The following is a 26,390-nucleotide window of genomic DNA, read 5'->3' on the forward strand; positions in this document are numbered from 1 at the left end:
GGAAAGCAACATGGAAATTTAATTTCCTGCTCTCAGAGGAAGGAGGGTCGACAGCTCAATGGGTTAATGCACCTACTGCAGCCTCCTATGTGTAGCCTGCAGACGACACATTCAGTTGCCGGTGAGATGCTGATACAGGTTTGCTTGCTATGCAGGGGCCGGTGGTCACATCACAGCACCTCGAGAAGGTGTCCTGTTTGAGTCCTAGTGCAATTATGGTATCAACCATGACCCGTAGATTACACCTTTTACACCCGTTTTTTCCAGTCAGTTAGGGCCAGAGAGACAAGCTTGTGTATGGGTGTTACCAAGGCCAGAGTGCCGAAAACAGAGGCACAATTGTTAGTGGGAACGCAGGTATTGAAGGGGCATTAGCTGTTGGCTGATCGCGCAGGGCAATCCATCCCCATTTTCGATAAAAACATTTTTTTTTTAATTAAAAAAATTACCCAAGAGACACCGGACAAGAACTCAGGTCTCCAACATTGCAAGACAAAGCACTTACCACTTGAGCCACTGGAGACTGTGCTTCTGAGAGCTGCATTTGGGCGTACATATCTTTCTTCTGCATGCCCCTGTGAGCATGCCCATGTGAGCATGCCCATTTGCATTGTCAAACATGTTCACTGCAGAAAATGAGGATAGAACATCTGGCCCCCGCTCCTCCAAATATCAGCTAACTGCAGTCGTCTCGAGGTTAAGTGCTTGCGTTACAGCGTTGGGGGCATGGGTTTAAGTCCTGCTTTCGGCACATAAACGGAATAGTTGCGTAATCTCCTTGTACAGTTGTGGGTACCCACACTCCTTCTAAAAGGTTCAGTGGTTATAAAAAGAGGTCCTTGGAAAAGGGAGGGTGGAAGAAAGCAGAGAGGCAGGACTGAGGAAGCGCAGGGTAAATAAAGGAGGAGGTGGGGCAGGCTTAAGGGAGTGGTAGGGCTGGATGAATGGGTCCCTGTGGAGAGGGTGCGGGTCTGGGTGAGTGGGGGTAGGACTAGAAGGATATGGTGCAGGTTCCCTGGTAAAAGGAGGGTTGAAGAAATCAGAGGTGGGACTGTGGTGGTGAGAAAGTGTGGCAGTTGGGGTCCATTCCACACCCTCTCCGCTGGGCCTCCTTTCCCCACATTAGGACCCTCCTTTACACACCCATTCCTCCACAATTCTGGGCCCTCTTCCCCCCATGACACCGTTCCCAGGGCCGACTTATTCGCTGTCTCCCCAGGGCCCACTTTATGCCCTCTAGACCTACCCCCTCCTCCTCTTCTCCACAGGGACCCATTCATCCAGCCCTACCTCCCCCTACTTTATTTACCGGTCACTTCCTCGCCTCCACATCCCGCTTCTCTGCTTTCTTCCACCCTCCCTTTACCAGGGAACTCATTACATTACATAGCCACTGAACCTTTTAGGAGTGTGGGTACCCACCACGGTACAAGGAGATTACCCAACTATTCTGTTTATGTGCCGAAAGCAGTACTCGAACCCAGGCCCCCCCAGCGCTGTAACGCAAGCACTTAACCTCTAGGCCACTGCAGTTAACTGGTATTTGGTGGAGCGGGGGAGAGGGGACAGATATTCTATCCTCCTTGGTTTCAGTGAACATGTTTCACAATGCAAATGGGTATGCTCACAGGGGCATGCAGGAGAAAGATATATACGCCCAAAAGCGACCCTCGGAAGCATGGCTATCAGTGGCTCGAGCTGTAAATCCTTGGTCTTGCAATGCTGGAGACCTGAGTTCTAATCCAATGTCCGGTATCTCTTGGGCATTTTTTTTTTCATTTAAAAAAAATGTTTTTATTGAAAATTGGGATGCATTGCCCTACCCGATCAGCCAACAGCTAACGCCCCTTCAATACATGTGTTCCCACTAACAGTTGTGCCTTTGTATTCTGCACTCTGGCCTTAGTAACACCCAAACACAAGCTTGTCTCTCTGGCCCCAACTGACTGGAAAAAACGAGGGGAAAAGGTGCAATCTGGGGGTCATGGCTGATTCCATAATTGCACTGGGACTCAAACAGCACACCTTCTCGAGGTGCTGTGAGGTGACCACCGGCCCCTGCATAGCAAGCAAACCTGTATCAGCATCTCACCAGCAACTGAATGTGTCGCCTGCAAGGTACACATAGGAGGCTGCAGTAGGTGCATTAACCCATTGCGCTGTCGACCCTCCTTCCTCTGAGAGCAGGAAACTGCATTTCCATGGTGACTTACTTTGGCACATTAGATCTATCTTTCACCCCAATTCAGAGGATGTTTTGCTTCACGGAGAGATGATAATCATTGTGAGGTGTGAGCCACTAATAGCTAAGCAGGTCAGTTAAATCTTTGACCTTGTCATTGGGGTGTATTGTTATGCGCAGGGCAGCAGTCTTATGCCCTCTGCTACTGTACGCTTTCGTATTGGTGCTTGTTCATGATTCTAAAATGTAAACAGTCTGCTCTCAAAAGTGAAAGATTTGAAAGACTCTTGCTGTAACAAGCCTTTCCCACTCTTTGCCCTGGCGGTGAGAGAGCTGCTTTCTGCCTTTAACTTCCCCAATTGTGGAGTGGCTGGCTCCACCACTGACAACCAGTGCCTAATCCTGGAGGAAAACGGACAGAGGTCTGCGCCCTGCATCCTCCATGCGTCCCTAACGCTCCCAAACGCGACCACAGCCCATACGGGCACAGCCCTATGTCCTATGCAGCCCCTCTGGTGAAGCCACCCACACAACTTAGGGTTAGGATCTGTGCTCTTCCACGTAGGCCTGGCCACCTAGGCCCCAGAAAGTGTCACAGCCTGCTTTATAAACCTTAGTGACGGTGGCCTAGGTGAAGATGATGTTGAAGGAATACTGATGCCTTTTGCCTCCCAGAAGCCACCTGGGAGCATAGTAAAATGAAGGGGTGTTCCTGCTCTGCTGCCCTGTGTTTGCCCTCTGCCTAAGTGACATTCATTCTGGGCTCTCCAGGCAAATGTATCCATCTGGGAGAGAGCTAGGAATAGGACGTCTCTTTCTGCAGGCACAGTGGGGAAGACTCAGAGAGCTACATGCCTGAGACATCTTTCCTTGTCCCTCGCTCATTGTTCTGTTCCCTAACTTCGAACTCTCTGCCAGGCCAGGCCCTGTTTCTTTTACTGCCAACCCCCCTGACCCCTCGTCTTTCACCTATTTCCCGCTCTATTATGCCTTCTCCTTTTTTACTCTCTTCTATGGCCCTTTGAAAAGGAATGCAGGCCTAGCTAAGCCTCGTGAAGGAAATCTACCAACAAAAGATGCATGGGAGGTGCTGTGAGACGAGTAAGAAGGGATGAAGGGGTGATGGGTTGTTGAGTTGGGAAGCACCAGAGGCGTAGCCAGGATTTTCTAGCAAATGGGGTCTGAAGCTAATGTAGTTGGGCCCACTGCAATGACAAAAATCTCTTTAAATGCCCACACAGAGCTGCTGAGTGGGCATTTACAGATTTTGGGTGGGCCTTTCCCCTCAGGCCCTACCCTGCCTACGCCTCTGCACTCTCACCCCCAGGGCAAAGAGTAGGAAAGGCTTGCTACAGCAAGAGTCTTTCAAATCTTTCACTTTTGGGAGCAGAGTGTTTACATTTAAAAATCATGAACAAGCAGCATTAAGAAACCATACAGTAGCAGTGGACAGAGGACTGCCCTGCGCATGTCAATACACCCCAATGACAAAAGCAAAGATTTAACTGACCTGCTTAGCTATTAGCGGCTCACACCTCACAATGATTATCATCTCTCTGTGAAGCAAAACATCCTCTGACTTGGGGTGAAACAGAGATCTAATGTGCCAATGGAAAGCAACATGGAAATTTAATTTCCTGCTCTCAGAGGAAGGAGGGTCGACAGCTCAATGGGTTAATGCACCTACTGCAGCCTCCTATGTGTAGCCTGCAGACGACACATTCAGTTGCCGGTGAGATGCTGATACAGGTTTGCTTGCTATGCAGGGGCCGGTGGTCACATCACAGCACCTCGAGAAGGTGTCCTGTTTGAGTCCTAGTGCAATTATGGTATCAACCATGACCCGTAGATTACACCTTTTACACCCGTTTTTTCCAGTCAGTTGGGGCCAGAGAGACAAGCTTGTGTATGGGTGTTACCAAGGCCAGAGTGCCGAAAACAGAGGCACAATTGTTAGTGGGAACGCAGGTATTGAAGGGGCATTAGCTGTTGGCTGATCGCGCAGGGCAATCCATCCCCATTTTCGATAAAAACATTTTTTTTTTAATTAAAAAAATTACCCAAGAGACACCGGACATTGGATTAGAACTCAGGTCTCCAACATTGCAAGACAAAGCACTTACCACTTGAGCCACTGGAGACTGTGCTTCTGAGAGCTGCATTTGGGCGTACATATCTTTCTTCTGCATGCCCCTGTGAGCATGCCCATGTGAGCATGCCCATTTGCATTGTCAAACATGTTCACTGCAGAAAATGAGGATAGAACATCTGGCCCCCGCTCCTCCAAATATCAGCTAACTGCAGTCGTCTCGAGGTTAAGTGCTTGCGTTACAGCGTTGGGGGCATGGGTTTAAGTCCTGCTTTCGGCACATAAACGGAATAGTTGCGTAATCTCCTTGTACAGTTGTGGGTACCCACACTCCTTCTAAAAGGTTCAGTGGTTATAAAAAGAGGTCCTTGGAAAAGGGAGGGTGGAAGAAAGCAGAGAGGCAGGACTGAGGAAGCGCAGGGTAAATAAAGGAGGAGGTGGGGCAGGCTAAAGGGAGTGGTAGGGCTGGATGAATGGGTCCCTGTGGAGAGGGGGCGGGTCTGGGTGAGTGGGGGTAGGACTAGAAGGATATGGTGCAGGTTCCCTGGTAAAAGGAGGGTTGAAGAAATCAGAGGTGGGACTGTGGTGGTGAGAAAGTGTGGCAGTTGGGGTCCATTCCACACCCTCTCCGCTGGGCCTCCTTTCCCCACATTAGGACCCTCCTTTACACACCCATTCCTCCACAATTCTGGGCCCTCTTCCCCCCATGACACCGTTCCCAGGGCCGACTTATTCGCTGTCTCCCCAGGGCCCACTTTATGCCCTCTAGACCTACCCCCTCCTCCTCTTCTCCACAGGGACCCATTCATCCAGCCCTACCTCCCCCTACTTTATTTACCGGTCACTTCCTCGCCTCCACATCCCGCTTCTCTGCTTTCTTCCACCCTCCCTTTACCAGGGAACTCATTACATTACATAGCCACTGAACCTTTTAGGAGTGTGGGTACCCACCACGGTACAAGGATATTACCCAACTATTCTGTTTATGTGCCGAAAGCAGTACTCGAACCCAGGCCCCCCCAGCGCTGTAACGCAAGCACTTAACCTCTAGGCCACTGCAGTTAACTGGTATTTGGTGGAGCGGGAGAGAGGGGACAGATGTTCTATCCTCCTTGGTTTCAGTGAACATGTTTCACAATGCAAATGGGTATGCTCACAGGGGCATGCAGGAGAAAGATATATACGCCCAAAAGCGACCCTCGGAAGCATGGCTATCAGTGGCTCGAGCTGTAAATCCTTGGTCTTGCAATGCTGGAGACCTGGGTTCTAATCCAATGTCCGGTATCTCTTGGGCATTTTTTTTTTCATTTAAAAAAAATGTTTTTATTGAAAATTGGGATGCATTGCCCTACCCGATCAGCCAACAGCTAACGCCCCTTCAATACATGTGTTCCCACTAACAGTTGTGCCTTTGTATTCTGCACTCTGGCCTTAGTAACACCCAAACACAAGCTTGTCTCTCTGGCCCCAACTGACTGGAAAAAACGAGGGGAAAAGGTGCAATCTGGGGGTCATGGCTGATTCCATAATTGCACTGGGACTCAAACAGCACACCTTCTCGAGGTGCTGTGAGGTGACCACCGGCCCCTGCATAGCAAGCAAACCTGTATCAGCATCTCACCAGCAACTGAATGTGTCGCCTGCAAGGTACACATAGGAGGCTGCAGTAGGTGCATTAACCCATTGCGCTGTCGACCCTCCTTCCTCTGAGAGCAGGAAACTGCATTTCCATGGTGACTTACTTTGGCACATTAGATCTATCTTTCACCCCAATTCAGAGGATGTTTTGCTTCACGGAGAGATGATAATCATTGTGAGGTGTGAGCCACTAATAGCTAAGCAGGTCAGTTAAATCTTTGACCTTGTCATTGGGGTGTATTGTTATGCGCAGGGCAGCAGTCTTATGCCCTCTGCTACTGTACGCTTTCGTATTGGTGCTTGTTCATGATTCTAAAATGTAAACAGTCTGCTCTCAAAAGTGAAAGATTTGAAAGACTCTTGCTGTAACAAGCCTTTCCCACTCTTTGCCCTGGCGGTGAGAGAGCTGCTTTCTGCCTTTAACTTCCCCAATTGTGGAGTGGCTGGCTCCACCACTGACAACCAGTGCCTAATCCTGGAGGAAAACGGACAGAGGTCTGCGCCCTGCATCCTCCATGCGTCCCTAACGCTCCCAAACGCGACCACAGCCCATACGGGCACAGCCCTATGTCCTATGCAGCCCCTCTGGTGAAGCCACCCACACAACCTAGGGTTAGGATCTGTGCTCTTCCACGTAGGCCTGGCCACCTAGGCCCCAGAAAGTGTCACAGCCTGCTTTATAAACCTTAGTGACGGTGGCCTAGGTGAAGATGATGTTGATGGAATACTGATGCCTTTTGCCTCCCAGAAGCCACCTGGGAGCATAGTAAAATGAAGGGGTGTTCCTGCTCTGCTGCCCTGTGTTTGCCCTCTGCCTAAGTGACATTCATTCTGGGCTCTCCAGGCAAATGTATCCATCTGGGAGAGAGCTAGGAATAGGACGTCTCTTTCTGCAGGCACAGTGGGGAAGACTCAGAGAGCTACATGCCTGAGACATCTTTCCTTGTCCCTCGCTCATTGTTCTGTTCCCTAACTTCGAACTCTCTGCCAGGCCAGGCCCTGTTTCTTTTACTGCCAACCCCCCTGACCCCTCGTCTTTCACCTATTTCCCGCTCTATTATGCCTTCTCCTTTTTTACTCTCTTCTATGGCCCTTTGAAAAGGAATGCAGGCCTAGCTAAGCCTCGTGAAGGAAATCTACCAACAAAAGATGCATGGGAGGTGCTGTGAGACGAGTAAGAAGGGATGAAGGGGTGATGGGTTGTTGAGTTGGGAAGCACCAGAGGCGTAGCCAGGATTTTCTAGCAAATGGGGTCTGAAGCTAATGTAGTTGGGCCCACTGCAATGACAAAAATCTCTTTAAATGCCCGCACAGAGCTGCTGAGTGGGCATTTACAGATTTTGGGTGGGCCTTTCCCCTCAGGCCCTACCCTGCCTACGCCTCTGCACTCTCACCCCCAGGGCAAAGAGTAGGAAAGGCTTGCTACAGAAAGAGTCTTTCAAATCTTTCACTTTTGGGAGCAGAGTGTTTACATTTAAAAATCATGAACAAGCAGCATTAAGAAACCATACAGTAGCAGAGGACAGAGGACTGCCCTGCGCATGTCAATACACCCCAATGACAAAAGCAAAGATTTAACTGACCTGCTTAGCTATTAGCGGCTCACACCTCACAATGATTATCATCTCTCTGTGAAGCAAAACATCCTCTGACTTGGGGTGAAACAGAGATCTAATGTGCCAATGGAAAGCAACATGGAAATTTAGTTTCCTGCTCTCAGAGGAAGGAGGGTCGACAGCTCAATGGGTTAATGCACCTACTGCAGCCTCCTATGTGTAGCCTGCAGGCGACACATTCAGTTGCCGGTGAGATGCTGATACAGGTTTGCTTGCTATGCAGGGGCCGGTGGTCACATCACAGCACCTCGAGAAGGTGTCCTGTTTGAGTCCTAGTGCAATTATGGTATCAACCATGACCCGTAGATTACACCTTTTACACCCGTTTTTTCCAGTCAGTTGGGGCCAGAGAGACAAGCTTGTGTATGGGTGTTACCAAGGCCAGAGTGCCGAAAACAGAGGCACAATTGTTAGTGGGAACGCAGGTATTGAAGGGGCATTAGCTGTTGGCTGATCGCGCAGGGCAATCCATCCCCATTTTCAATAAAAACATTGTTTTTAAATTAAAAATTTACCCAAGAGACACCGGACATTGGATTAGAACTCAGGTCTCCAACATTGCAAGACAAAGCACTTACCACTTGAGCCACTGGCGGCTGTGCTTCTGAGAGCTGCATTTGGGCGTACATATCTTTCTTCTGCATGCCCCTGTGAGCATGCCCATGTGAGCATGCCCATTTGCATTGTCAAACATGTTCACTGCAGAAAATGAGGATAGAACATCTGGCCCCCGCTCCTCCAAATATCAGCTAACTGCAGTCGTCTCGAGGTTAAGTGCTTGCGTTACAGCGTTGGGGGCATGGGTTTAAGTCCTGCTTTCGGCACATAAACGGAATAGTTGCGTAATCTCCTTGTACAGTTGTGGGTACCCACACTCCTTCTAAAAGGTTCAGTGGTTATGAAAAGAGGTCCTTGGAAAAGGGAGGGTGGAAGAAAGCAGAGAGGCAGGACTGAGGAAGCGCAGGGTAAATAAAGGAGGAGGTGGGGCAGGCTAAAGGGAGTGGTAGGGCTGGATGAATGGGTCCCTGTGGAGAGGGGGCGGGTCTGGGTGAGTGGGGGTAGGACTAGAAGGATATGGTGCAGGTTCCCTGGTAAAAGGAGGGTTGAAGAAATCAGAGGTGGGACTGTGGTGGTGAGAAAGTGTGGCAGTTGGGGTCCATTCCACACCCTCTCCGCTGGGCCTCCTTTCCCCAGGAATGGGTGTGTAAAGGACCCTCCTTTACACACCCATTCCTCCACAATTCTGGGCCCTCTTCCCCCCATGACACCGTTCCCAGGGCCGCCTTATTCGCTGTCTCCCCAGGGCCCACTTTATGCCCTCTAGACCTACCACCTCCTCCTCTTCTCCACAGGGACCCATTCATCCAGCCCTACCTCCCCCTACTTTATTTACCGGTCACTTCCTCGCCTCCACATCCCGCTTCTCTGCTTTCTTCCACCCTCCCTTTACCAGGGAACTCATTACATTACATAGCCACTGAACCTTTTAGGAGTGTGGGTACCCACCACTGTACAAGGAGATTACCCAACTATTCTGTTTATGTGCCGAAAGCAGTACTCGAACCCAGGCCCCCCCAGCGCTGTAACGCAAGCACTTAACCTCTAGGCCACTGCAGTTAGCTGGTATTTGGTGGAGCGGGGGAGAGGGGACAGATGTTCTATCCTCCTTGGTTTCAGTGAACATGTTTCACAATGCAAATGGGTATGCTCACAGGGGCATGCAGGAGAAAGATATATACGCCCAAAAGAGATCCTCGGAAGCATGGCAATCAGTGGCTCGAGCTGTAAATCCTTGGTCTTGCAATGCTGGAGACCTGAGTTCTAATCCAATGTCCGGTATCTCTTGGGCATTTTTTTTTTCATTTAAAAAAAATGTTTTTATTGAAAATTGGGATGCATTGCCCTACCCGATCAGCCAACAGCTAACGCCCCTTCAATACATGTGTTCCCACTAACAGTTGTGCCTTTGTATTCTGCACTCTGGCCTTAGTAACACCCATACACAAGCTTGTCTCTCTGGCCCCAACTGACTGGAAAAAACGAGGGGAAAAGGTGCAATCTGGGGGTCATGGCTGATTCCATAATTGCACTGGGACTCAAACAGCACACCTTCTCGAGGTGCTGTGTGGTGACCACCGGCCCCTGCATAGCAAGCAAACCTGTATCAGCATCTCACCAGCAACTGAATGTGTCGGCTGCAAGGTACACATAGGAGGCTGCAGTAGGTGCATTAACCCATTGGGCTGTCGACCCTCCTTCCTCTGAGAGCAGGAAACTGCATTTCCATGTTGACTTACTTTGGCACATTAGATCTATATTTCACCCCAATTCAGAGGATGTTTTGCTTCACGGAGAGATGATAATCATTGTGAGGTGTGAGCCACTAATAGCTAAGCAGGTCAGTTAAATCTTTGACCTTGTCATTGGGGTGTATTGTTATGCGCAGGGCAGCAGTCTTATGCCCTCTGCTACTGTACGCTTTCGTATTGGTGCTTGTTCATGATTCTAAAATGTAAACAGTCTGCTCTCAAAAGTGAAAGATTTGAAAGACTCTTGCTGTAACAAGCCTTTCCCACTCTTTGCCCTGGCGGTGAGAGAGCTGCTTTCTGCCTTTAACTTCCCCAATTGTGGAGTGGCTGGCTCCACCACTGACAACCAGTGCCTAATCCTGGAGGAAAACGGACAGAGGTCTGCGCCCTGCTTCCTCCACGCCTCCCCGAGCTCTCCCAAACGCGACCACAGCCCATACGGGCACAGCCCTATGTCCTATGCAGCCCCTCTGGTGAAGCCACCCACACAACTTAGGGTTAGGATCTGTGCTCTTCCACGTAGGCCTGGCCACCTAGGCCCCAGAAAGTGTCACAGCCTGCTTTATAAACCTTAGTGACGGTGGCCTAGGTGAAGATGATGTTGATGGAATACTGATGCCTTTTGCCTCCCAGAAGCCACCTGGGAGCATAGTAAAATGAAGGGGTGTTCCTGCTCTGCTGCCCTGTGTTTGCCCTCTGCCTAAGTGACATTCATTCTGGGCTCTCCAGGCAAATGTATCCATCTGGGAGAGAGCTAGGAATAGGACGTCTCTTTCTGCAGGCACAGTGGGGAAGACTCAGAGAGCTACATGCCTGAGACATCTTTCCTTGTCCCTCGCTCATTGTTCTGTTCCCTAACTTCGAACTCTCTGCCAGGCCAGGCCCTGTTTCTTTTACTGCCAACCCCCCTGACCCCTCGTCTTTCACCTACTTCCCGCTCTATTATGCCTTCTCCTTTTTTACTCTCTTCTATGGCCCTTTGAAAAGGAATGCAGGCCTAGCTAAGCCTCGTGAAGGAAATCTACCAACAAAAGATGCATGGGAGGTGCTGTGAGACGAGTAAGAAGGGATGAAGGGGTGATGGGTTGTTGAGTTGGGAAGCACCAGAGGCGTAGTCAGGATTTTCTAGCAAATGGGGTCTGAAGCTAATGTAGTTGGGCCCACTGCAATGACAAAAATCTCTTTAAATGCCCACACAGGGCTGCTGAGTGGGCATTTACAGATTTTGGGTGGGCCTTTCCCCTCAGGCCCTACCCTGCCTACGCCTCTGCACTCTCACCCCCAGGGCAAAGAGTAGGAAAGGCTTACTACAGCAAGAGTCTTTCAAATCTTTCACTTTTGGGAGCAGAGTGTTTACATTTAAAAATCATGAACAAGCAGCATTAAGAAACCATACAGTAGCAGAGGACAGAGGACTGCCCTGCGCATGTCAATACACCCCAATGACAAAAGCAAAGATTTAACTGACCTGCTTAGCTATTAGCGGCTCACACCTCACAATGATTATCATCTCTCTGTGAAGCAAAACATCCTCTGACTTGGGGTGAAACAGAGATCTAATGTGCCAATGGAAAGCAACATGGAAATTTAGTTTCCTGCTCTCAGAGGAAGGAGGGTCGACAGCTCAATGGGTTAATGCACCTACTGCAGCCTCCTATGTGTAGCCTGCAGGCGACACATTCAGTTGCCGGTGAGATGCTGATACAGGTTTGCTTGCTATGCAGGGGCCGGTGGTCACATCACAGCACCTCTTGAAGGTGTCCTGTTTGAGTCCTAGTGCAATTATGGTATCAACCATGACCCGTAGATTACACCTTTTACACCCGTTTTTTCCAGTCAGTTGGGGCCAGAGAGACAAGCTTGTGTATGGGTGTTACCAAGGCCAGAGTGCCGAAAACAGAGGCACAATTGTTAGTGGGAACGCAGGTATTGAAGGGGCATTAGCTGTTGGCTGATCGCGCAGGGCAATCCATCCCCATTTTCAATAAAAACAATTTTTTTTTAAATTAAAAAAATTACCCAAGAGACACCGGACATTGGATTAGAACTCAGGTCTCCAACATTGCAAGACAAAGCACTTACCACTTGAGCCACTGGTGGCTGTGCTTCTGAGAGCTGCATTTGGGCGTACATATCTTTCTTCTGCATGCCCCTGTGAGCATGCCCATGTGAGCATGCCCATTTGCATTGTCAAACATGTTCACTGCAGAAAATGAGGATAGAACATCTGGCCCCCGCTCCTCCAAATATCAGCTAACTGCAGTCGTCTCGAGGTTAAGTGCTTGCGTTACAGCGTTGGGGGCATGGGTTTAAGTCCTGCTTTCGGCACATAAACGGAATAGTTGCGTAATCTCCTTGTACAGTTGTGGGTACCCACACTCCTTCTAAAAGGTTCAGTGGTTATGAAAAGAGGTCCTTGGAAAAGGGAGGGTGGAAGAAAGCAGAGAGGCAGGACTGAGGAAGCACAGGGTAAATAAAGGAGGAGGTGGGGCAGGCTAAAGGGAGTGGTAGGGCTGGATGAATGGGTCCCTGTGGAGAGGGGGCGGGTCTGGGTGAGTGGGGGTAGGACTAGAAGGATATGGTGCAGGTTCCCTGGTAAAAGGAGGGTTGAAGAAATCAGAGGTGGGACTGTGGTGGTGAGAAAGTGTGGCAGTTGGGGTCCATTCCACACCCTCTCCGCTGGGCCTCCTTTCCCCACATTAGGACCCTCCTTTACACACCCATTCCTCCACAATTCTGGGCCCTCTTCCCCCCATGACACCGTTCCCAGGGCCGACTTATTCGTTGTCTCCCCAGGGCCCACTTTATGCCCTCTAGACCTACCCCCTCCTCCTCTTCTCCACAGGGACCCATTCATCCAGCCCTACCTCCCCCTACTTTATTTACCGGTCACTTCCTCGCCTCCACATCCCGCTTCTCTGCTTTCTTCCACCCTCCCTTTACCAGGGAACTCATTACATTACATAGCCACTGAACCTTTTAGGAGTGTGGGTACCCACCACGGTACAAGGATATTACCCAACTATTCTGTTTATGTGCCGAAAGCAGTACTCGAACCCAGGCCCCCCCAGCGCTGTAACGCAAGCACTTAACCTCTAGGCCACTGCAGTTAACTGGTATTTGGTGGAGCGGGAGAGAGGGGACAGATGTTCTATCCTCCTTGGTTTCAGTGAACATGTTTCACAATGCAAATGGGTATGCTCACAGGGGCATGCAGGAGAAAGATATATACGCCCAAAAGCGACCCTCGGAAGCATGGCTATCAGTGGCTCGAGCTGTAAATCCTTGGTCTTGCAATGCTGGAGACCTGGGTTCTAATCCAATGTCCGGTATCTCTTGGGCATTTTTTTTTTCATTTAAAAAAAATGTTTTTATTGAAAATTGGGATGCATTGCCCTACCCGATCAGCCAACAGCTAACGCCCCTTCAATACATGTGTTCCCACTAACAGTTGTGCCTTTGTATTCTGCACTCTGGCCTTAGTAACACCCAAACACAAGCTTGTCTCTCTGGCCCCAACTGACTGGAAAAAACGAGGGGAAAAGGTGCAATCTGGGGGTCATGGCTGATTCCATAATTGCACTGGGACTCAAACAGCACACCTTCTCGAGGTGCTGTGAGGTGACCACCGGCCCCTGCATAGCAAGCAAACCTGTATCAGCATCTCACCAGCAACTGAATGTGTCGCCTGCAAGGTACACATAGGAGGCTGCAGTAGGTGCATTAACCCATTGCGCTGTCGACCCTCCTTCCTCTGAGAGCAGGAAACTGCATTTCCATGGTGACTTACTTTGGCACATTAGATCTATCTTTCACCCCAATTCAGAGGATGTTTTGCTTCACGGAGAGATGATAATCATTGTGAGGTGTGAGCCACTAATAGCTAAGCAGGTCAGTTAAATCTTTGACCTTGTCATTGGGGTGTATTGTTATGCGCAGGGCAGCAGTCTTATGCCCTCTGCTACTGTACGCTTTCGTATTGGTGCTTGTTCATGATTCTAAAATGTAAACAGTCTGCTCTCAAAAGTGAAAGATTTGAAAGACTCTTGCTGTAACAAGCCTTTCCCACTCTTTGCCCTGGCGGTGAGAGAGCTGCTTTCTGCCTTTAACTTCCCCAATTGTGGAGTGGCTGGCTCCACCACTGACAACCAGTGCCTAATCCTGGAGGAAAACGGACAGAGGTCTGCGCCCTGCATCCTCCATGCGTCCCTAACGCTCCCAAACGCGACCACAGCCCATACGGGCACAGCCCTATGTCCTATGCAGCCCCTCTGGTGAAGCCACCCACACAACCTAGGGTTAGGATCTGTGCTCTTCCACGTAGGCCTGGCCACCTAGGCCCCAGAAAGTGTCACAGCCTGCTTTATAAACCTTAGTGACGGTGGCCTAGGTGAAGATGATGTTGATGGAATACTGATGCCTTTTGCCTCCCAGAAGCCACCTGGGAGCATAGTAAAATGAAGGGGTGTTCCTGCTCTGCTGCCCTGTGTTTGCCCTCTGCCTAAGTGACATTCATTCTGGGCTCTCCAGGCAAATGTATCCATCTGGGAGAGAGCTAGGAATAGGACGTCTCTTTCTGCAGGCACAGTGGGGAAGACTCAGAGAGCTACATGCCTGAGACATCTTTCCTTGTCCCTCGCTCATTGTTCTGTTCCCTAACTTCGAACTCTCTGCCAGGCCAGGCCCTGTTTCTTTTACTGCCAACCCCCCTGACCCCTCGTCTTTCACCTATTTCCCGCTCTATTATGCCTTCTCCTTTTTTACTCTCTTCTATGGCCCTTTGAAAAGGAATGCAGGCCTAGCTAAGCCTCGTGAAGGGAATCTACCAACAAAAGATGCATGGGAGGTGCTGTGAGACGAGTAAGAAGGGATGAAGGGGTGATGGGTTGTTGAGTTGGGAAGCACCAGAGGCGTAGCCAGGATTTTCTAGCAAATGGGGTCTGAAGCTAATGTAGTTGGGCCCACTGCAATGACAAAAATCTCTTTAAATGCCCGCACAGAGCTGCTGAGTGGGCATTTACAGATTTTGGGTGGGCCTTTCCCCTCAGGCCCTACCCTGCCTACGCCTCTGCACTCTCACCCCCAGGGCAAAGAGTAGGAAAGGCTTGCTACAGAAAGAGTCTTTCAAATCTTTCACTTTTGGGAGCAGAGTGTTTACATTTAAAAATCATGAACAAGCAGCATTAAGAAACCATACAGTAGCAGAGGACAGAGGACTGCCCTGCGCATGTCAATACACCCCAATGACAAAAGCAAAGATTTAACTGACCTGCTTAGCTATTAGCGGCTCACACCTCACAATGATTATCATCTCTCTGTGAAGCAAAACATCCTCTGACTTGGGGTGAAACAGAGATCTAATGTGCCAATGGAAAGCAACATGGAAATTTAGTTTCCTGCTCTCAGAGGAAGGAGGGTCGACAGCTCAATGGGTTAATGCACCTACTGCAGCCTCCTATGTGTAGCCTGCAGGCGACACATTCAGTTGCCGGTGAGATGCTGATACAGGTTTGCTTGCTATGCAGGGGCCGGTGGTCACATCACAGCACCTCGAGAAGGTGTCCTGTTTGAGTCCTAGTGCAATTATGGTATCAACCATGACCCGTAGATTACACCTTTTACACCCGTTTTTTCCAGTCAGTTGGGGCCAGAGAGACAAGCTTGTGTATGGGTGTTACCAAGGCCAGAGTGCCGAAAACAGAGGCACAATTGTTAGTGGGAACGCAGGTATTGAAGGGGCATTAGCTGTTGGCTGATCGCGCAGGGCAATCCATCCCCATTTTCAATAAAAACATTGTTTTTAAATTAAAAATTTACCCAAGAGACACCGGACATTGGATTAGAACTCAGGTCTCCAACATTGCAAGACAAAGCACTTACCACTTGAGCCACTGGCGGCTGTGCTTCTGAGAGCTGCATTTGGGCGTACATATCTTTCTTCTGCATGCCCCTGTGAGCATGCCCATGTGAGCATGCCCATTTGCATTGTCAAACATGTTCACTGCAGAAAATGAGGATAGAACATCTGGCCCCCGCTCCTCCAAATATCAGCTAACTGCAGTCGTCTCGAGGTTAAGTGCTTGCGTTACAGCGTTGGGGGCATGGGTTTAAGTCCTGCTTTCGGCACATAAACGGAATAGTTGCGTAATCTCCTTGTACAGTTGTGGGTACCCACACTCCTTCTAAAAGGTTCAGTGGTTATGAAAAGAGGTCCTTGGAAAAGGGAGGGTGGAAGAAAGCAGAGAGGCAGGACTGAGGAAGCGCAGGGTAAATAAAGGAGGAGGTGGGGCAGGCTAAAGGGAGTGGTAGGGCTGGATGAATGGGTCCCTGTGGAGAGGGGGCGGGTCTGGGTGAGTGGGGGTAGGACTAGAAGGATATGGTGCAGGTTCCCTGGTAAAAGGAGGGTTGAAGAAATCAGAGGTGGGACTGTGGTGGTGAGAAAGTGTGGCAGTTGGGGTCCATTCCACACCCTCTCCGCTGGGCCTCCTTTCCCCAGGAATGGGTGTGTAAAGGACCCTCCTTTACACACCCATTCCTCCACAATTCTGGGCCCTCTTCCCCCCATGACACCGTTCCCAGGGCCGACTTATTCGCTGTCTCCCCAGGGCCCACTTTATGCCCTCTAGACCTACCCCCTCCTCCTCTTCTCCACAGGGACCCATTCATCCAGCCCTACCTCCCCCTACTTTATTTACCGGTCACTTCCTCGCCTCCACATCCCGCTTCTCTGCTTTCTTCCACCCTCCCTTTACCAGGGAACTCATTACATTACATAGCCACTGAACCTTTTAGGAGTGTGGGTACCCACCACTGTACAAGGAGATTACCCAACTATCCTGTTTATGTGCCGAAAGCAGTACTCGAACCCAGGCCCCCCCAGCGCTGTAACGCAAGCACTTAACCTCTAGGCCACTGCAATTAGCTGGTATTTGGTGGAGCGGGGGAGAGGGGACAGATGTTCTATCCTCCTTGGTTTCAGTGAACATGTTTCACAATGCAAATGGGTATGCTCACAGGGGCATGCAGGAGAAAGATATATACGCCCAAAAGAGATCCTCGGAAGCATGGCAATCAGTGGCTCGAGCTGTAAATCCTTGGTCTTGCAATGCTGGAGACCTGAGTTCTAATCCAATGTCCGGTATCTCTTGGGCATTTTTTTTTTCATTTAAAAAAAATGTTTTTATTGAAAATTGGGATGCATTGCCCTACCCGATCAGCCAACAGCTAACGCCCCTTCAATACATGTGTTCCCACTAACAGTTGTGCCTTTGTATTCTGCACTCTGGCCTTAGTAACACCCATACACAAGCTTGTCTCTCTGGCCCCAACTGACTGGAAAAAACGAGGGGAAAAGGTGCAATCTGGGGGTCATGGCTGATTCCATAATTGCACTGGGACTCAAACAGCACACCTTCTCGAGGTGCTGTGTGGTGACCACCGGCCCCTGCATAGCAAGCAAACCTGTATCAGCATCTCACCAGCAACTGAATGTGTCGGCTGCAAGGTACACATAGGAGGCTGCAGTAGGTGCATTAACCCATTGGGCTGTCGACCCTCCTTCCTCTGAGAGCAGGAAACTGCATTTCCATGTTGACTTACTTTGGCACATTAGATCTATATTTCACCCCAATTCAGAGGATGTTTTGCTTCACGGAGAGATGATAATCATTGTGAGGTGTGAGCCACTAATAGCTAAGCAGGTCAGTTAAATCTTTGACCTTGTCATTGGGGTGTATTGTTATGCGCAGGGCAGCAGTCTTATGCCCTCTGCTACTGTACGCTTTCGTATTGGTGCTTGTTCATGATTCTAAAATGTAAACAGTCTGCTCTCAAAAGTGAAAGATTTGAAAGACTCTTGCTGTAACAAGCCTTTCCCACTCTTTGCCCTGGCGGTGAGAGAGCTGCTTTCTGCCTTTAACTTCCCCAATTGTGGAGTGGCTGGCTCTACCACTGACAACCAGTGCCTAATCCTGGAGGAAAACGGACAGAGGTCTGCGCCCTGCTTCCTCCACGCCTCCCCGAGCTCTCCCAAACGCGACCACAGCCCATACGGGCACAGCCCTATGTCCTATGCAGCCCCTCTGGTGAAGCCACCCACACAACTTAGGGTTAGGATCTGTGCTCTTCCACGTAGGCCTGGCCACCTAGGCCCCAGAAAGTGTCACAGCCTGCTTTATAAACCTTAGTGACGGTAGCCTAGGTGAAGATGATGTTGATGGAATACTGATGCCTTTTGCCTCCCAGAAGCCACCTGGGAGCATAGTAAAATGAAGGGGTGTTCCTGCTCTGCTGCCCTGTGTTTGCCCTCTGCCTAAGTGACATTCATTCTGGGCTCTCCAGGCAAATGTATCCATCTGGGAGAGAGCTAGGAATAGGACGTCTCTTTCTGCAGGCACAGTGGGGAAGACTCAGAGAGCTACATGCCTGAGACATCTTTCCTTGTCCCTCGCTCATTGTTCTGTTCCCTAACTTCGAACTCTCTGCCAGGCCAGGCCCTGTTTCTTTTACTGCCAACCCCCCTGACCCCTCGTCTTTCACCTACTTCCCGCTCTATTATGCCTTCTCCTTTTTTACTCTCTTCTATGGCCCTTTGAAAAGGAATGCAGGCCTAGCTAAGCCTCGTGAAGGAAATCTACCAACAAAAGATGCATGGGAGGTGCTGTGAGACGAGTAAGAAGGGATGAAGGGGTGATGGGTTGTTGAGTTGGGAAGCACCAGAGGCGTAGTCAGGATTTTCTAGCAAATGGGGTCTGAAGCTAATGTAGTTGGGCCCACTGCAATGACAAAAATCTCTTTAAATGCCCACACAGAGCTGCTGAGTGGGCATTTACAGATTTTGGGTGGGCCTTTCCCCTCAGGCCCTACCCTGCCTACGCCTCTGCACTCTCACCCCCAGGGCAAAGAGTAGGAAAGGCTTACTACAGCAAGAGTCTTTCAAATCTTTCACTTTTGGGAGCAGAGTGTTTACATTTAAAAATCATGAACAAGCAGCATTAAGAAACCATACAGTAGCAGAGGACAGAGGACTGCCCTGCGCATGTCAATACACCCCAATGACAAAAGCAAAGATTTAACTGACCTGCTTAGCTATTAGCGGCTCACACCTCACAATGATTATCATCTCTCTGTGAAGCAAAACATCCTCTGACTTGGGGTGAAACAGAGATCTAATGTGCCAATGGAAAGCAACATGGAAATTTAGTTTCCTGCTCTCAGAGGAAGGAGGGTCGACAGCTCAATGGGTTAATGCACCTACTGCAGCCTCCTATGTGTAGCCTGCAGGCGACACATTCAGTTGCCGGTGAGATGCTGATACAGGTTTGCTTGCTATGCAGGGGCCGGTGGTCACATCACAGCACCTCTTGAAGGTGTCCTGTTTGAGTCCTAGTGCAATTATGGTATCAACCATGACCCGTAGATTACACCTTTTACACCCGTTTTTTCCAGTCAGTTGGGGCCAGAGAGACAAGCTTGTGTATGGGTGTTACCAAGGCCAGAGTGCCGAAAACAGAGGCACAATTGTTAGTGGGAACGCAGGTATTGAAGGGGCATTAGCTGTTGGCTGATCGCGCAGGGCAATCCATCCCCATTTTCAATAAAAACAATTTTTTTTTAAATTAAAAAAATTACCCAAGAGACACCGGACATTGGATTAGAACTCAGGTCTCCAACATTGCAAGACAAAGCACTTACCACTTGAGCCACTGGTGGCTGTGCTTCTGAGAGCTGCATTTGGGCGTACATATCTTTCTTCTGCATGCCCCTGTGAGCATGCCCATGTGAGCATGCCCATTTGCATTGTCAAACATGTTCACTGCAGAAAATGAGGATAGAACATCTGGCCCCCGCTCCTCCAAATATCAGCTAACTGCAGTCGTCTCGAGGTTAAGTGCTTGCGTTACAGCGTTGGGGGCATGGGTTTAAGTCCTGCTTTCGGCACATAAACGGAATAGTTGCGTAATCTCCTTGTACAGTTGTGGGTACCCACACTCCTTCTAAAAGGTTCAGTGGTTATGAAAAGAGGTCCTTGGAAAAGGGAGGGTGGAAGAAAGCAGAGAGGCAGGACTGAGGAAGCACAGGGTAAATAAAGGAGGAGGTGGGGCAGGCTAAAGGGAGTGGTAGGGCTGGATGAATGGGTCCCTGTGGAGAGGGGGCGGGTCTGGGTGAGTGGGGGTAGGACTAGAAGGATATGGTGCAGGTTCCCTGGTAAAAGGAGGGTTGAAGAAATCAGAGGTGGGACTGTGGTGGTGAGAAAGTGTGGCAGTTGGGGTCCATTCCACACCCTCTCCGCTGGGCCTCCTTTCCCCACATTAGGACCCTCCTTTACACACCCATTCCTCCACAATTCTGGGCCCTCTTCCCCCCATGACACCGTTCCCAGGGCCGACTTATTCGTTGTCTCACCAGGGCCCACTTTATGCCCTCTAGACCTACCCCCTCCTCCTCTTCTCCACAGGGACCCATTCATCCAGCCCTACCTCCCCCTACTTTATTTACCGGTCACTTCCTCGCCTCCACATCCCGCTTCTCTGCTTTCTTCCACCCTCCCTTTACCAGGGAACTCATTACATTACATAGCCACTGAACCTTTTAGGAGTGTGGGTACCCACCACTGTACAAGGAGATTACCCAACTATTCTGTTTATGTGCCGAAAGCAGTACTCGAACCCAGCCCCCCCCAGCGCTGTAACGCAAGCACTTAACCTCTAGGCCACTGCAGTTAGCTGGTATTTGGTGGAGCGGGGGAGAGGGGACAGATGTTCTATCCTCCTTGGTTTCAGTGAACATGTTTCCCAATGCAAATGGGTATGCTCACAGGGGCATGCAGGAAAAAGATATATATGCCCAAAAGCGACCCTTGGAAGCATGGCAATCAGTGGCTCGAGCTGTAAATCCTTAGTCTTGCAATGCTGGAGACCTGAGTTCTAATCCAATGTTCGGTATCTCTTGGGCATTTTTTTTTCATTTAAAAAAAATGTTTTTATTGAAAATTGGGATGCATTGCCCTACCCGATCAGCCAACAGCTAACGCCCCTTCAATACATGTGTTCCCACTAACAGTTGTGCCTTTGTATTCTGCACTCTGGCCTTAGTAACACCCATACACAAGCTTGTCTCTCTGGCCCCAACTGACTGGAAAAAACGAGGGGAAAAGGTGTAATCTGGGGGTCATGGCTGATTCCATAATTGCACTGGGACTCAAACAGCACACCTTCTCGAGGTGCTGTGAGGTGACCACCGGCCCCTGCATAGCAAGCAAACCTGTATCAGCATCTCACCAGCAACTGAATGTGTCGCCTGCAAGGTACACATAGGAGGCTGCAGTAGGTGCATTAACCCATTGGGCTGTCGACCCTCCTTCCTCTGAGAGCAGGAAACTGCATTTCCATGTTGACTTACTTTGGCACATTAGATCTATCTTTCACCCCAATTCAGAGGATGTTTTGCTTCACGGAGAGATGATAATCATTGTGAGGTGTGAGCCACTAATAGATAAGCAGGTCAGTTAAATCTTTGACCTTGTCATTGGGGTGTATTGTTATGCGCAGGGCAGCAGTCTTATGCCCTCTGCTACTGTACGCTTTCGTATTGGTGCTTGTTCATGATTCTAAAATGTAAACAGTCTGCTCTCAAAAGTGAAAGATTTGAAAGACTCTTGCTGTAACAAGCCTTTCCCACTCTTTGCCCTGGCGGTGAGAGAGCTGCTTTCTGCCTTTAACTTCCCCAATTGTGGAGTGGCTGGCTCCACCACTGACAACCAGTGCCTAATCCTGGAGGAAAACGGACAGAGGTCTGCGCCCTGCATCCTCCATGCGTCCCTAACGCTCCCAAACGCGACCACAGCCCATACGGGCACAGCCCTATGTCCTATGCAGCCCCTCTGGTGAAGCCACCCACACAACTTAGGGTTAGGATCTGTGCTCTTCCACGTAGGCCTGGCCACCTAGGCCCCAGAAAGTGTCACAGCCTGCTTTATAAACCTTAGTGACGGTGGCCTAGGTGAAGATGATGTTGATGGAATACTGATGCCTTTTGCCTCCCAGAAGCCACCTGGGAGCATAGTAAAATGAAGGGGTGTTCCTGCTCTGCTGCCCTGTGTTTGCCCTCTGCCTAAGTGACATTCATTCTGGGCTCTCCAGGCAAATGTATCCATCTGGGAGAGAGCTAGGAATAGGACGTCTCTTTCTGCAGGCACAGTGGGGAAGACTCAGAGAGCTACATGCCTGAGACATCTTTCCTTGTCCCTCGCTCATTGTTCTGTTCCCTAACTTCGAACTCTCTGCCAGGCCAGGCCCTGTTTCTTTTACTGCCAACCCCCCTGACCCCTCGTCTTTCAACTACTTCCCGCTCTATTATGCCTTCTCCTTTTTTACTCTCTTCTATGGCCCTTTGAAAAGGAATGCAGGCCTAGCTAAGCCTCGTGAAGGAAATCTACCAGCAAAAGATGCATGGGAGGTGCTGTGAGACGAGTAAGAAGGGATGAAGGGGTGATGGGTTGTTGAGTTGGGAAGCACCAGAGGCGTAGCCAGGATTTTCTAGCAAATGGGGTCTGAAGCTAATGTAGTTGGGCCCACTGCAATGACAAAAATCTCTTTAAATGCCCACACAGAGCTGCTGAGTGGGCATTTACAGATTTTGGGTGGGCCTTTCCCCTCAGGCCCTACCCTGCCTACGCCTCTGCACTCTCACCCCCAGGGCAAAGAGTAGGAAAGGCTTGCTACAGCAAGAGTCTTTCAAATCTTTCACTTTTGGGAGCAGAGTGTTTACATTTAAAAATCATGAACAAGCAGCATTAAGAAACCATACAGTAGCAGAGGACAGAGGACTGCCCTGCGCATGTCAATACACCCCAATGACAAAAGCAAAGATTTAACTGACCTGCTTAGCTATTAGCGGCTCACACCTCACAATGATTATCATCTCTCTGTGAAGCAAAACATCCTCTGACTTGGGGTGAAACAGAGATCTAATGTGCCAATGGAAAGCAACATGGAAATTTAGTTTCCTGCTCTCAGAGGAAGGAGGGTCGACAGCTCAATGGGTTAATGCACCTACTGCAGCCTCCTATGTGTAGCCTGCAGGCGACACATTCAGTTGCCGGTGAGATGCTGATACAGGTTTGCTTGCTATGCAGGGGCCGGTGGTCACATCACAGCACCTCGAGAAGGTGTCCTGTTTGAGTCCTAGTGCAATTATGGTATCAACCATGACCCGTAGATTACACCTTTTACACCCGTTTTTTCCAGTCAGTTGGGGCCAGAGAGACAAGCTTGTGTATGGGTGTTACCAAGGCCAGAGTGCCGAAAACAGAGGCACAATTGTTAGTGGGAACGCAGGTATTGAAGGGGCATTAGCTGTAGGCTGATCGCGCAGGGCAATCCATCCCCATTTTCAATAAAAACAATTTTTTTTAAATTAAAAAAATTACCCAAGAGACACCGGACATTGGATTAGAACTCAGGTCTCCAACATTGCAAGACAAAGCACTTACCACTTGAGCCACTGGTGGCTGTGCTTCTGAGAGCTGCATTTGGGCGTACATATCTTTCTTCTGCATGCCCCTGTGAGCATGCCCATGTGAGCATGCCCATTTGCATTGTCAAACATGTTCACTGCAGAAAATGAGGATAGAACATCTGGCCCCCGCTCCTCCAAATATCAGCTAACTGCAGTCGTCTCGAGGTTAAGTGCTTGCGTTACAGCGTTGGGGGCATGGGTTTAAGTCCTGCTTTCGGCACATAAACGGAATAGTTGCGTAATCTCCTTGTACAGTTGTGGGTACCCACACTCCTTCTAAAAGGTTCAGTGGTTATGAAAAGAGGTCCTTGGAAATGGGAGGGTGGAAGAAAGCAGAGAGGCAGGACTGAGGAAGCGCAGGGTAAATAAAGGAGGAGGTGGGGCAGGCTAAAGGGAGTGGTAGGGCTGGATGAATGGGTCCCTGTGGAGAGGGGGCGGGTCTGGGTGAGTGGGGGTAGGACTAGAAGGATATGGTGCAGGTTCCCTGGTAAAAGGAGGGTTGAAGAAATCAGAGGTGGGACTGTGGTGGTGAGAAAGTGTGGCAGTTGGGGTCCATTCCACACCCTCTCCGCTGGGCCTCCTTTCCCCACATTAGGACCCTCCTTTACACACCCATTCCTCCACAATTCTGGGCCCTCTTCCCCCCATGACACCGTTCCCAGGGCCGACTTATTCGCTGTCTCCCCAGGGCCCACTTTATGCCCTCTAGACCTACCCCCTCCTCCTCTTCTCCACAGGGACCCATTCATCTAGCCCTACCTCCCCCTACTTTATTTACCGGTCACTTCCTCGCCTCCACATCCCGCTTCTCTGCTTTCTTCCACCCTCCCTTTACCAGGGAACTCATTACATTACATACCCACTGAACCTTTTAGGAGTGTGGGTACCCACCACTGTACAAGGAGATTACCCAACTATTCTGTTTATGTGCCGAAAGCAGTACTCGAACCCAGGCCCCCCCCAGCGCTGTAACGCAAGCACTTCACCTCTAGGCCACTGCTGTTAGCTGGTATTTGGTGGAGCGGGGGAGAGGGGACAGATGTTCTATCCTCCTTGGTTTCAGTGAACATGTTTCACAATGCAAATGGGTATGCTCACAGGGGCATGCAGGAAAAAGATATATACGCCCAAAAGCGACCCTCGGAAGCATGGCAATCAGTGGCTCGAGCTGTAAATCCTTGGTCTTGCAATGCTGGAGACCTGAGTTCTAATCCAATGTCCGGTATCTCTTGGGCATTTTTTTTTTCATTTAAAAAAAATGTTTTTATTGAAAATTGGGATGCATTGCCCTACCCGATCAGCCAACAGCTAACGCCCCTTCAATACATGTGTTCCCACTAACAGTTGTGCCTTTGTATTCTGCACTCTGGCCTTAGTAACACCCATACACAAGCTTGTCTCTCTGGCCCCAACTGACTGGAAAAAACGAGGGGAAAAGGTGTAATCTGGGGGTCATGGCTGATTCCATAATTGCACTGGGACTCAAACAGCACACCTTCTCGAGGTGCTGTGAGGTGACCACCGGCCCCTGCATAGCAAGCAAACCTGTATCAGCATCTCACCAGCAACTGAATGTGTCGCCTGCAAGGTACACATAGGAGGCTGCAGTAGGTGCATTAACCCATTGGGCTGTCGACCCTCCTTCCTCTGAGAGCAGGAAACTGCATTTCCATGTTGACTTACTTTGGCACATTAGATCTATCTTTCACCCCAATTCAGAGGATGTTTTGCTTCACGGAGAGATGATAATCATTGTGAGGTGTGAGCCACTAATAGCTAAGCAGGTCAGTTAAATCTTTGACCTTGTCATTGGGGTGTATTGTTATGCGCAGGGCAGCAGTCTTAGGCCCTCTGCTACTGTACGCTTTCGTATTGGTGCTTGTTCATGATTCTAAAATGTAAACAGTCTGCTCTTAAAAGTGAAAGATTTGAAAGACTCTTGCTGTAACAAGCCTTTCCCACTCTTTGCCCTGGCGGTGAGAGAGCTGCTTTCTGCCTTTAACTTCCCCAATTGTGGAGTGGCTGGCTCCACCACTGACAACCAATGCCTAATCCTGGAGGAAAACGGACAGAGGTCTGCGCCCTGCATCCTCCATGCGTCCCTAACGCTCCCTAACGCGACCACAGCCCATACGGGCACAGCCCTATGTCCTATGCAGCCCCTCTGGTGAAGCCACCCACACAACTTAGGGTTAGGATCTGTGCTCTTCCACGTAGGCCTGGCCACCTAGGCCCCAGAAAGTGTCACAGCCTGCTTTATAAACCTTAGTGACGGTGGCCTAGGTGAAGATGATGTTGATGGAATACTGATGCCTTTTGCCTCCCAGAAGCCACCTGGGAGCATAGTAAAATGAAGGGGTGTTCCTGCTCTGCTGCCCTGTGTTTGCCCTCTGCCTAAGTGACATTCATTCTGGGCTCTCCAGGCAAATGTATCCATCTGGGAGAGAGCTAGGAATAGGACGTCTCTTTCTGCAGGCACAGTGGGGAAGACTCAGAGGGCTACATGCCTGAGACATCTTTCCTTGTCCCTCGCTCATTGTTCTGTTCCCTAACTTCTAACTCTCTGCCAGGCCAGGCCCTGTTTCTTTTACTGCCAACCCCCCTGACCCCTCGTCTTTCACCTACTTCCCGCTCTATTATGCCTTCTCCTTTTTTACTCTCTTCTATGGCCCTTTGAAAAGGAATGCAGGCCTAGCTAAGCCTCGTGAAGGAAATCTACCAACAAAAGATGCATGGGAGGTGCTGTGAGACGAGTAAGAAGGGATGAAGGGGTGATGGGTTGTTGAGTTGGGAAGCACCAGAGGCGTAGCCAGGATTTTCTAGCAAATGGGGTCTGAAGCTAATGTAGTTGGGCCCACTGCAATGACAAAAATCTCTTTAAATGCCCACACAGAGCTGCTGAGTGGGCATTTACAGATTTTGGGTGGGCCTTTCCCCTCAGGCCCTACCCTGCCTACGCCTCTGCACTCTCACCCCCAGGGCAAAGAGTAGGAAAGGCTTGCTACAGCAAGAGTCTTTCAAATCTTTCACTTTTGGGA

This window comes from Ambystoma mexicanum, chromosome 3q (genome assembly GCF_040938575.1).
Source record: "Ambystoma mexicanum isolate Mex_15411 chromosome 3q, UKY_AmexF1_1, whole genome shotgun sequence".
NCBI lineage: Eukaryota > Metazoa > Chordata > Amphibia > Caudata > Ambystomatidae > Ambystoma > Ambystoma mexicanum.